This window comes from Saimiri boliviensis, chromosome 1 (genome assembly GCF_048565385.1).
Source record: "Saimiri boliviensis isolate mSaiBol1 chromosome 1, mSaiBol1.pri, whole genome shotgun sequence".
Taxonomy (NCBI): Eukaryota; Metazoa; Chordata; class Mammalia; order Primates; family Cebidae; genus Saimiri; species Saimiri boliviensis.
Window position 1 is genome coordinate 219,624,295 of NC_133449.1, and position 12,365 is coordinate 219,636,659.

The 12,365-nt window shown below is 37.2% G+C and overlaps 1 pseudogene; it reads left to right on the forward strand.

Moving 5' to 3' along the window:
- The first annotated feature begins 857 nt into the window (after positions 1-857).
- LOC101038478 (fructose-bisphosphate aldolase A pseudogene) lies at positions 858-1,979 on the forward strand (annotated as a pseudogene).
- Positions 1,980-12,365: the final 10,386 nt, after the last annotated feature.

Sequence of the window (12,365 nt, forward strand, 5' to 3'; positions counted from 1 at the left end):
ACTCAGTCTACTGATTCAAAGTATAAGTTCTTCCAGAAACATTCTCACACACCCACCCAGACATGATGTTTTGGAAGGTATCTGGGTATCCCTTAGCCTAGTCTAGTTAACATATAAAATTAGCCATCACATGAGTTGAATGGGGAATCAATCAATATTAATGTCATTGTAATTAGATAAAAAATAGTTTGAGGCCAACTTAGCAGAGTCTGTTCCACTTCCAAATGCATATTTTGACTTATTAATTACATCTCTAAATTATGTCCCAAATATATATTTAAATACATTCATATTTAAATACATAAACAAGTGTGAAGCTACTCATGGCCTTTCACTTAAAAGTGTTCTGTGTTTCTTCTGCAGTAATCAAACTGTAGACAGATACATGGCTTTCCAACTGTTTTCCCTTTATCAACCTCCTTAATATGACTCTTTCTTACTAATTGAAAGTGAGTAGGAGCGATGCATGCCATTTTCAGAATAGAGGTTTTAAGATGGTCCTGCCATCTCCATGGTATCTCCACCACGTCCAGCTTATTGTTGGCAGGATCTGAGGAATGGTAGGAACAGCAGGAACCATGCAAATGTTGAAAGAAGACAAAGAATCAAAAAAACAATGTGGGTTCGATTTACCACGTGGGTCAGAAAGATACGCATTGGATGGTACATTAAGAATAACACAGTTATCCCGCCCCTTGCGCCACCCACTCCGAAGCTGAATCCACTGCGTTCCTCTACGAATGCGCCGCAGAAGGGGTCCTGGTGATGAGTGCCGTGTTTGCTCCCTGAGTCCACTCGCCAGCCCGCCGTCCTCCTCCACCACATCCCGCACACCCGCTCCTCTCCTGTACCAGGAGCTTGCAACCACCAGCACCATGCGCTACCAATATCCAGAGCAGACCCCGGAGCAGAAGGAGCTGTCTGACATCATTCATCTCTTCATGGCCCTGGGCAAGGGCATCCTAGCTGCAGATTAGTCCACTGGGAGCATTGCCAAACGGAGGAGAACTGGCGCTTCTATCACCAGCTGCTGCTGACAGCGGATGGCCACGTGAACCCCTGCGTGGGGGGCATCATCCTCTTCATGAGACACTCTACCAGAAGGCAGATGATGGACGTCCCTTCCCCCAAGTTATCAAATACAAGGGCGCTTTGTGGGCATCAAGGTAGACAAGGGAGTGGTTCCCCTTAGCAGGGACAAATGGTGAGACCACCACCCAAGGGCTACATGGGTTGTCTGAGCGCTGTGCCCAGTACAAGAAGGATGGCGCTGACTTTGCCAAGTGGCTTTGTGTGCTGAAGAGTGGGGAACACACCCCCCAACCCTCGCCATCATGGAAAATGCTAATGCACTGTGCCCATCGTGGATCCTGAGATCCTCCCTGATGGGGACCATGACTTGAAACTCTTGTCAGTAAGTGACTGAAAAGGTGCTGGCTTTTGTGTACAAAGCTCTGAGCAACCACCACATCTACCTGGAAGGCACCTTGCTGAAGCCCAACATTGTTACCCCAGGTCAAGCCTGAACCCAGAATTTTCCTCACGAGTCTGCCATGGCGATTGTCACAGCGCTGCGCCACACAGTTCCCCCGCGGTCCCTGGGATCACCTTCCTATCTGGAGCCCTAAGTGAAGAGGAAGCATCCATCAGCCTCAACGCCATTAACAAGTGCCCCCTGCCGAGGCCCTGGGCCCTGACCTTCTCCTACTGCCAGCGGAGCCCTGCAGGCCTCTGCCCTGAAGGCCTGAGGCGGGAAGAAGGAAAACAAGAAGGTGGCGCAGGAAGAGTACATCAAGCGCCCCCTGGCCAACAGCCTCGCCGGTCAAGGAAAGTACACCCAAAGCAGTCAGGCTGGGGCTGCTGCCAGCGAGTCCCTCTTCATCTCTAACCACGCCTACTAAGTGGAGGTGTTCCCAGGCCGCCCCCAACACTCCAGGCTCTGCCCCCTCCCACACTCTCTTGGAGAGGGGGCATCCTACTCTGGGGCTCCAGGCTGGCTTGCCCACTCTCTTACCTCCCTGGTGACAGTGGTGTGTGATGGTGTCTGTGAATACTAACTCCATCGCCCTTTACAGCACACTGCCAATTTAAGGGGAAAAAATAAAATAAAATAACACAGTTACACCTGTATCTATGGATGTTTGTTGTCTGTGTGTATATATATATACACATATACATGTGTATATATATATATACACACACATACACCCCCTTATGAATGCTTATGTGTGCAAAAGATACACTTAAAATTGTATGTGAAAGTTGGGAAGAGTAATATTTGTTTTATTTTATATTATTTATGTATTAAGAATGGGATTATGTGTTTGTATTAAGCACCACATAAATGCTCTTAGTGTTGAGAAACAAAATAACAAACAAACACAAATTACAAACACCTATTACAAGCCCATATATCATAAAGTTAGCCACTAGACTGGAATAATAGAACAAGCGAAATTATTAGCAAAACAAAGAATAATAGAGAATTTTACTTTATGGCAAAATAATACCTGACAATATAAATTTTCAGAATGTAATACAAATGAAACAGGGATAAGTTTTCTTCATGTATCATTCATATACTATTCACATGTTTTAAGCAAAATTTGCATTATTATTATATAGCAATATGCAATTCAAAGGAAAATCAATTAAATATGAAAATTTTATGTTAATGGAAATAGTTTATAAAAACAGGAATTATGAAGGTTTAAACATAAAATGAATACATCAAGATATATAATACAGTCAGAAGCAGAAAAAATACTTGTAAAATTGGTAATGCATTACATGTCAAGTAAAAAAGTAGTAACTTATGCTAACATTTTATACCAAGTATAAAAAAGAGATAATAAATTAAATTATATATGTGTATAAATATGCATATAGAATTATCTACTGTGTCAACACAGAATAACTCTTGATTTTAAACATCTATGGAACATTTTAAGAAGTGATATACCATTTAGTTGAGACAGACATTCTCAACAAATTACTAGAAGTCAACGTTATTTATACTGCAGCCTTTTACCACATTGTAAAGAAGTTAGAATATAGGAATACATTTTATATCAATTCTAATATTGGTAATGTGTATTTTTTAATTACCTGGACTAGAAGTTTACCAATTTTATTAATTTATTTTATTTTACTATTTATTTATTTTCTTCTGCTTGATTTAGTCTTAAATTGTTCTTCTCTTTCTTAAATTTAGTACTTAAGGTAGAATATTAGGTTACTGATTTGAGATCTTTCTTCTTTTCTAATACATGCATTAATACTGTAAATTCTCCCAAGTACAACATTCACTGCATGTCGTAAATTTTTGATAAGTTGAATTTTCATTTCTATTGAAGTCAAAATATTTTAATTTTCTCTTGCAACTCCTTCCTTGACCCATATATTACTTTAGAAGGGCATTGTTTAATTTTCAAGTATTAGAATTTTCAGCAACCTTTTATTGATTTCTAGCTTCTATTATTTTCTGAAAACATACTATATATGATTTTTATCCTTTAAATTTTTAAAGGTGTGTTTTAATGTTTCCAATGTAATCTATCTTGTTGAATACTCCATTTGTGCTTGGAAAAGATGTATATCCTGCTGTTGTTATGAAGCAGTCTATAAATGTCAATTGGATCAAGTTGTTAATTGTTATTCCCATCAATTATTTCCTTACTGTTTCTCTTTCTGTTTGGTCTGTCAATTACTGAAGAAGAAGTGTTGAAATCTTTTACTATAATAGTGGATTTGTTTATTTCTTGTTGCGTTGACTCAGTTTAGCCTCTGTTTTTAGGTGTCTTGATTCTCTGCTGACAAGTGTATACATGTTTAGAATGACTATGTCTTTCTGGATAATTGGTCTCTTTATCACTATGTAATGCTTCTATGTATTCTTCATAATTTTCTGTTTTGAAATCAGCTTTGTCCAAAATTAGTGAAGCTATTACTGCTTTCTTTTGGTTAGTATTACTTCTCTATGCTTTTACTTTAACTTATCTCAATCTTTATAAAGTAGATTATGAGTTGCATTAATGATTTGGCTCTCTGCTTGTCTATTTTTGGTATATAGGAATGCTTGTGATTTTTGCACATTGATTTTTTTCTCCTGAGACTTTGCTAAAGTTGCTTATCAGCTTAAAGAGTTTTGGGGCTGATATGATAGGGTTTTCTAAATATACAATCATGTTGTCTGCAAACAGAGACAACTTGGCTTCCTGTCTTTCTATTGGAATACCTTTATTCTTTCTCTTGCCTGATTGCCTTGGTGCCTTGGCCAAAACTTCCAATACTATGTTCAATAGGAGTGGTGAGAGAGAAAATCCATGTCTTATTCTGGTTTTCAAAAACAATGCTTCCAGCTTTTGCCCATTCAGTATGATATTGGTTTGTCATGAATAGTTCTTATTTTGAGATATGTCCCATCATTACCTAGTTTATTGAGAGTTTTTGACATGAAGGGATGTTAAATTTTATCAGAGGCCTTTTCTGCATCTATTGAGATGGTCATGTGGTTTTTGTCATTCGTTTGTTTATGTGACGGATTATATTTATTGATTTGTGTATGTGGAACCAGCCTAGCATCCTAGGGATGAAGCTGACTTGATCATAGTGGCTGAAATTTTTTATGTGCTGCTGAATTTGGTTTACCAGTATTTTATTGAGAATTTTTGAACTGAAATTCATCAGGGTTATTGGCCTAAGGTTTTCTTTTTTTGTTGTGTCTCAGTCAGGTTTTGGTGTCAGGATGATGCTGGCCTCACAAAATGAGTTATGGAAGAGTCCTATTCAATTGTTTGGAATAATTTCAGAAGGAGTGGTACCAACTCCTCTTTGTATCTCTGATAGACGTTGGCTGTGAATCTGTCTGGTCCTGGGCTTTTATTTATTTATTTATTTTTTTGGTAGACTGTTAATTACTGCCTTGATTTCAGAACTTGTTATTGGTCTACTTAGGGATTCTACTTCTTCCTGGTTTAGGCTGGGGAAGGTGTATGTGTCCAGGAATTCATTTATTTCTTCTAGATGTTCTAGTTTATTTGTGTAGAGGTGTTTATAATATTCTCTGATGATAGTTTGTATTGCTGTGGGGTCAGTGGTGATATCCCCTTCATTATTTTTTGTTGTGTCTATATGATTCTTCTCTCTTTTCTTCTTAATTAGTCTAGTTGTCTAACAGTTTTTTTTTTTTTTTTTTTTTTTTTTTTTTTTTTAAATCCAGCTCCTGGATTCATTGATTTTTTGAAGGTTTTTTTTATTTCTCTACCTCATTTGCCTCAGCTCTGATTTTAGTTATTTCATGTCTTCTGCAACATTTTGAATTTGTTTCCTCTTGCTTCTCTAGCTCTTTTAATTGTGATGTTATGGTGTTGATATGAGATCTTTTTAGCTTTTTGATGTGGGCATTTAGTGCTATAAATTTCCATCTTAACACTGCTTTAGCTGTGTCCCAGAGATTCTGCTACATTGTCTCTTTGTTGTCATTGGTTTCAAAGAACATCTTGATTTCTGCCTTAATTTTATTATTTACCCAGGAAACATGCAGGTTGTTCAATTTCCATGTAATTATGTGGTTTTGAGTGAGTTTCTTATTCCTGAGTTCTACTTTGTTTGCACTGCGGTCTGAGAGACTGTTATTATTTCAAATCTTTTGCATTTGCTGAGGAGTGTTTTACTTCAAATTATGTGTTCAGTTTTAGAATAAGTGCCATGTGGCACTGAGAAGAATGTATATTCTGTTGATTTTGGATGAACGGTGCTGTAGATGTCTATTAGGTCCACTTGATCCAGCACTGAGTTCAAGTCCTGAATATTCTTACTAATTTTCTGTCACATTGATCTGTTTAATATTGATAATTGGGTGTTAAAGTATCCAACTATTACTGTTTTGGAGTTCAAGTCTCTTTGTAGGTCTCTAAGAACTTGTTATATGAATCTGGGTTCTCCTGTATTGGGTACATATATATTTAGGATGCTTTGCTCTTGTTAAATTCCTTTTTTTGTTGTTTTTTTTTTTTTTTTTTTTTTTGTTTTTTGTTTTTTGGCTTTCCATTTGCTTGGTAAATTTTGCTCTGTCCCTTTATTTTAAGCCTATGAGTGTCTTTGCACATGAGATTGGTGTTCTGAATACAGCACATCAATGGGTCTTGGCTCTATTCAGTTTGCCAGTCTGTGCCTTTTTCACTGGAGCATTTAGCCCATTTATATTTAATGTTAATATTGTTATGTGTGAATTTGATGCTGTCATCATGATGCTTCCAGTTATTTTGCACACTTGATGCAGTTTGTTTTTGCCATGACTGGTGCTGGTTTTTCCTTTCCATATTTAGTTCTTCCTTCTGGAGCTCTTGCAAGGCAGCCTGGTCATGATGAATCCCTTAGCATTTACTTGTCTAGAAAGGATTTTATTTTTCCTTTGCTTATGAATCTTAGTTTAGTTGGATATGAAATTCTGAATTAAAATTCTTTTCTTTAAGAATGTTGAATATTGGCCTCCAATCTCTTCTGGCTTGTGTGGTTTCTACTAAGAGGTCTCCTGTTAGTCTGACAGGCTTCCTTTTATAAGTGACTTGGGCTTTCTCTCTGGCTGCCCTTAACCTTTTTTTTTTTTTTTTTTTTTTTTTTTTTTTTTTTTTTTTCACTTTCACATTGGAAAATCTGATGATCATGTGTCTTGGGGTAGATCTTCTCATGGAATATGTTAGTGAATTTCTCTATATTCCCTGAATTTGCATGTGGACCTGTCTTGCTAGGTTGGGAAAGTTCTCCTCGAATAAAATCCTGAACGGTGTTTTCCAGCTTGGTTCCATTCTCCCCATCTCTTTCTGGCACTACAATCAATCATATAGCTTGGTCTTTTTACATAGTCTCATACTTTTTGGAAGTTTTGTTCATTCCTTTTCATCCTTTTTTCTCTAATCTTGTCTGCATGCTTTAATTCAGCAAGATGGTCTTCAAATGCTGATATTTTTTTTTCTACTTGGTCAATTTGGCAACTGATGTTTTTGTATGCTTCATGAAGTTCTCATCCTGTGCTTTTCAGCTCCATTTCATCATTTATTTCTCTCTCTATACAGGTTATTTTAGTTAGCAGCTCTTGGAACCTTTTATCAAGGTTCTTAGGTTCTTTTCATTTTGTTAAAACATACTCTCTTAGCTCAGTGTAGTTTTTTATTACCCACCTTCTGAAACCTATTTCTGTCAATTCATCCATGTCATCCTCCATCCCATTCTGTGCCCTTGCTGGAGAGGTGCTGTGATCATTTGGAGGAGAAGAGGCTCTCTGGTCTTTTGAGTTTTCAGCATTTTGTTGTTGTTGTTATTGATTCTTTCTCATCTTCTTGAGTTTATCTAGTACCAATCTTTGAGGCTGCTGACCCTTGGATGGGGATTTTTGTGGGGACTTTTGTGGTTGATGCTGTTTTTCTTGCTTTCTGTTTGTTTCCTTGCAATGGTCAGGTCCCTCTGCTGCAGGTTTCCTGCAGTTTGCTGGGGGTTCACTTCAGGCCCTATTCATCTGGTTTGCTCTTGTGCCTGGAGCAGTCTCTCAAGGAGGCTGGAGAACAGTACCCGATTCTTCCTCTGGGATCTCTGACCTCCAGGAGCACTGACTTGATGCCAGTAGGAATGCTCCGTATAGGGTGTATGACAACTGTTAGAAGGTCCCACCTAGTTGGGTGACACCAGGAGCAAGACCCATTTAACAAAACACATTGACTGTCCCTTGGTGGAGGGGTTGTGCTTTGCCGGGGGGAAACCCCCTTGTCTGGGCTGCAAGGTTCCTCAGAACTAGCAGGAGGAAAGACTAAGTCTGCTGGTCTGTGGGGACAACAGCCACCCCTCCCCCTAGGGGCTTAGGACTAGGGAAATCAGAACTCTGTCCCTGAACCCCTGGCTGGAGTTGGAGTTCCTACAGGGAGGCCCCTACTGGGAGGAGAGATGGGTCAGTGTTAGGACTGAAGAGGCACTATGTCCTTAGTCTGCCACACCCAGCATATTAGGCTGTGCTGGATCTTCTCGGGACCAAGCTTTCCAGCCTCCCTGGCTCCAGCAGGGGGAAAGCAAGGCCCTTATCTATAGAGATGGCTGCTGCTTTTCCCCCACCCTGGGAGCTTAAGGTGTTAGGGTGCTATCAGTCCCAGTGTTACCTGTCGCCCCTCCCCCAAGGAGCCCAAATGGCTTAGCCAACAGGTGTGGTGCTGGTCCCCCTCTCTCTGGGAGCTCTGCAGGCTTTAGCAGATAATAGCTTAGTTGCTGTTGAGAATCTGTACAGCTCTGTGGTTGTGACCCTAGGCACTGGTGGCATGGGCTCACAAGTGGGTTCTTACAATCCATGGGTTACACAGTTAGGTGGAAAAAGCATGTTTTTCCAGGCTGAGCAGCATGCTCACTCACTACCTTCCTTGACTGGAGGTTGGCGAGGCCGCCTTGTCCTGTGACTCTCAGGTGGTCTGCTGCACCGCACTGTTCTTCCTTCCTCTCCATGGGTCATGCCAGCTGCCTAGTCAGTTCTAATGGCAGAACATGGATACCTTGGTTGCAGGTGCAGGATTCACAAGTTGTAATGGTTCTTTTCGATGGAAGCCTCTGATCATCATTGTTTCTAGTCAGCCATATTGGCCCCACCCCAAAATATTTTATTTAATTTTATTTATTCTTTCTTTAACACTCTTCTATTTCTTATTAGATCCAAATTTCTGACTTAGATCTTTTTTCTTCTTCTTTTAACAATTCTTACAGGGAAGATCTGCTTGAGATTAATCCTTCCAGTTTTTGTTTTTCTGCAAAGACTTTATTTTTCACTTTTGAAGAATTATTTTGCTGGATTTAGCATTCTAGGTTGGTATGTTTTATCTTTTAATATTTTAAATATTTCACTACACTCTTACTGCTTACGTGGCTCTGACAAGAACTATAATTCTTATACTTGCTTCTCTATAACTGAGTGCTCCTACCATTACCACCATTGCTTTTTTTAAGATGTTCTCTTCTCTTTGGTTTTCTGCAATTGAATGTATTGATTTTGTTTGCTTTGATATTCATCTTTCTTGGTGATCTCTGAGATTCTTGGATCTGTGGCTTGGTGTTTATCAATTGTTTTGGAAAATTCTCAACCATTATTTAAATATACATATATATGTAAATATATATATTAAATATACATATATATGAAGCAAAGAACAATTTAAATATACATATACACATATATATGTATATATGTGTATATGTACATATATATGTATATATATGTGTATATATAATATATGTGCATATGTATATTTAAATTGTTTTTTGCTTCAATGCCTCTCTTTCTTCCTTCTGGTATTCTAATTATACATATGTTATACTTTTTGAAATGTTCCCACAGTTCTTGGATATTCTGTTCTATTTTTTCAATCCTTTTTTCTTCTTTGCCTTTCACTTTGACCTGTCTTCAAGCTCATTTATTCTTTCGTTAGCCATGCTCAGTCTACCAATATGTTCATCAAAGGCATTTTTCAGTTTTATTATAGGTTTTCTTTTTCTAGCAAATTCTTTTGTTTCTTAAAATTTTCTCTCTACATTTATTATTCATCTGTTCTTGAATTATGTCTACTTTTTAATGTCATTCCTTAAATATTAATCATAGTTATTTTAAATTCTCTGCATGATAATTTTAACATCTCTTTCATATATGTACCTGGTTCTGATGTTTGGTTTTGTCTTCTTCACATTGTGTTTTCTTACCTTCTTTTGATATGTCTTGAAATTTGTTGTTGAAAACCAGGCATGTGGCCGGGCGTGGTGGCTCAAGCCTGTAATCCCAGCACTTTGGGAGGATCACGAGGTCGAGAGATCGAGACCATCCTGGTCAACATGGTGAAACCTTGTCTCTACTAAAAATACAAAAAAATTAGCTGGGCATGTTGGCACGGGCCTGTAATCCCAGCTATTCAGGAGGCTGAGGCAGGAGAATTGCCTGAACCCGGGAGGTGGAGGTTGCGGTGAGCCGAGATTGTGCCATTGCACTCCAGCCTGGGTAACAAAAGCAAAACTCCGTCTCAAAAAAAAAAAAAAAAAAAAAAAAAAAAAAAAAGAAAAAAAGAAAACCAGGCATGTTTTATCAGCAACAGGCACTGAAATAAATAGGCTTTGAGCATGAGGATTTAGGTTCATCTGAGTAGAACTTGGGTTGTGTTTAACGTTTTCACTAGCTGTAAGTGCCAGAGGCTTCACATACCTCTAGTGTCCCATCTTGTTTTTGCTTCTCTTCTTGGCTTTAACTCTCCCTGTCTTCATTTTCTCTCTTTCTCTCTCTCTCATACTCCAAAGGCTGCTTTTTTTTTTTTAACTAAATATGTATTCCATTGTTAGCAGGATTATAATTAAGTGTTACCAAAAATTGCCAGCGGTTGTCTTGGCTTTTTTTTTTTTTTTTAAACTCCCAGAAAGCTTTTGTTTTTCTACTTTATTACATCTTTGTTGCTTCTCCCAGCTCTGATTTCTTCCTCAAGAATCAAAAATCCTGTGATTTTTGGGAAGAATTTCTCCTTCTCTCTCTTTTCAATTTTATTTATTATTTTTTTAAAAAAGATCATTTTCCTCTGCTTTTGGAAGAGTTTCACAAGCTTATCCTCTGCATTACTGATTTGATTTCAGCAATTTCCATCTTTTACTAATAATCTATAAATTAATTTTTTTTAAATGCTGTTTTATGCATATTTGTTTTTTTCAATATTTTGGTGCCCTATGTAATGTAAAAAATAAAGTTGAAATTAATGAAAATAAAAGCTAATTCCAGTTTGCTGCTTTTTTCCTGTAGTATTTTAAAAATTCACCATGTGCTTTCCTCGCAGCAATATCTTCTTACTTAGCACTGTGGATACCAAGTTGTCTTTTTAAAAAAATCCTAGTTTTGTAATAGTTTTTAAAATATGATTTGCTCAAGTTTCTAGGATGATGTTTCTTTTTTATTTTATATACTCTACTTAAGTTTGTTATTAGTATTTATTTATTATTATTTTAGTATAAAATATGTTCAGATCTAGTAGTTGTAGACATTTTCTTGCTTTATTTTAATCCACCATCTGCTTGAGTACTAACTGGAATGCCCTCTTCAGCTCTATAGTTGTAAAGGAATTTGACAGGTACAATCCAAGTGTCTAGCAAGTTCTTTTCTGGTGTGGCTCTGTTGATCTAAATTGAGAATTTCATTATACCTCCACAGTTTGGTTCTTGTACATTCCTGATGAACTAAATATGAACTAGACAAAAATTTCCACAGAAATTTATTTGTGGGCTCTCAACAGGTTCATAACCCTCAGAGTGCAAAAATCTACTTTCAATGCTCTCTTCTTGCCCAGTTATGTTCTGGAAGTCTAACCTTGGATTAATCTGTTCTCATGCTGCTAATAAAGACATACCCAAGAGTGGGTAGTTTATAAAGAAAAGATATTTAACAGACCCCCAGTTTCACATGGCTAGGATGGCCTCACCAACATGGTGAAGGAGAAGGAGAAGCAAAGGCATGTCTTTAATGGCAGCAAGCAAGAGAACATGACTCAGTTACCTCTCACTGTGTGGGTTTCTCCCATGACATGTGGGGATTATTACAATTCAAGATATTTAGGTGGGGTCACATAGCCAAACTATATCAAACCTCTAAATGAAAATACATGAAGGATACTTGGAAAGGAATATTGTAACTGTTTTAAGAGAAACATCTTTTAGTAGAGAAATGGATGCCAAATTTTAAAATTATAATCCACTTGAACTTTGATTTTATAAACTAGAATGTGTGGGAGGAACAGTTTTTCCACCTTGTTTAAAAAATATCAGCAGCTAAATATACATAGCTCACTAACCTTTTTCATAAGCCATCTCCCATCCATCTTGTTTTTCTGGAAATTCTTTTAAGATTCTAAGTAGGTCTGCCAGCTGAGCCAGCAATTCCACTACTGGATGGATATTCACTCAAAGGAAAAGAAGTCACTGTATTAAAGAAAAAAAAAAAAAAAAACCTGCACTCATGTTTATTACAGCACAATTCACAATTGCAAAAAATATGGAATTAGAACCTAAGTGTCCATTGACCAATAAATGAAGAAAACGTGATTAGATAGATAGATCACAAATATACATGTATATCACATATATATTTATTTATACATCACACATATATATCACATATGTATGTACATACACACACACATACACACCCCATAGTATCTTTAAAACAATTCAATTGCCTTAATTTTAGTTTTTTCTTTTTCTAATATTATATTATGTTCAATGTATAATATATTTATTTTCATTTTCTTCTTAAATATTTGATGTTTGATATTTCTGTATTTATTATCCTGTATCCTCCTTAGTCTCTTTTATTA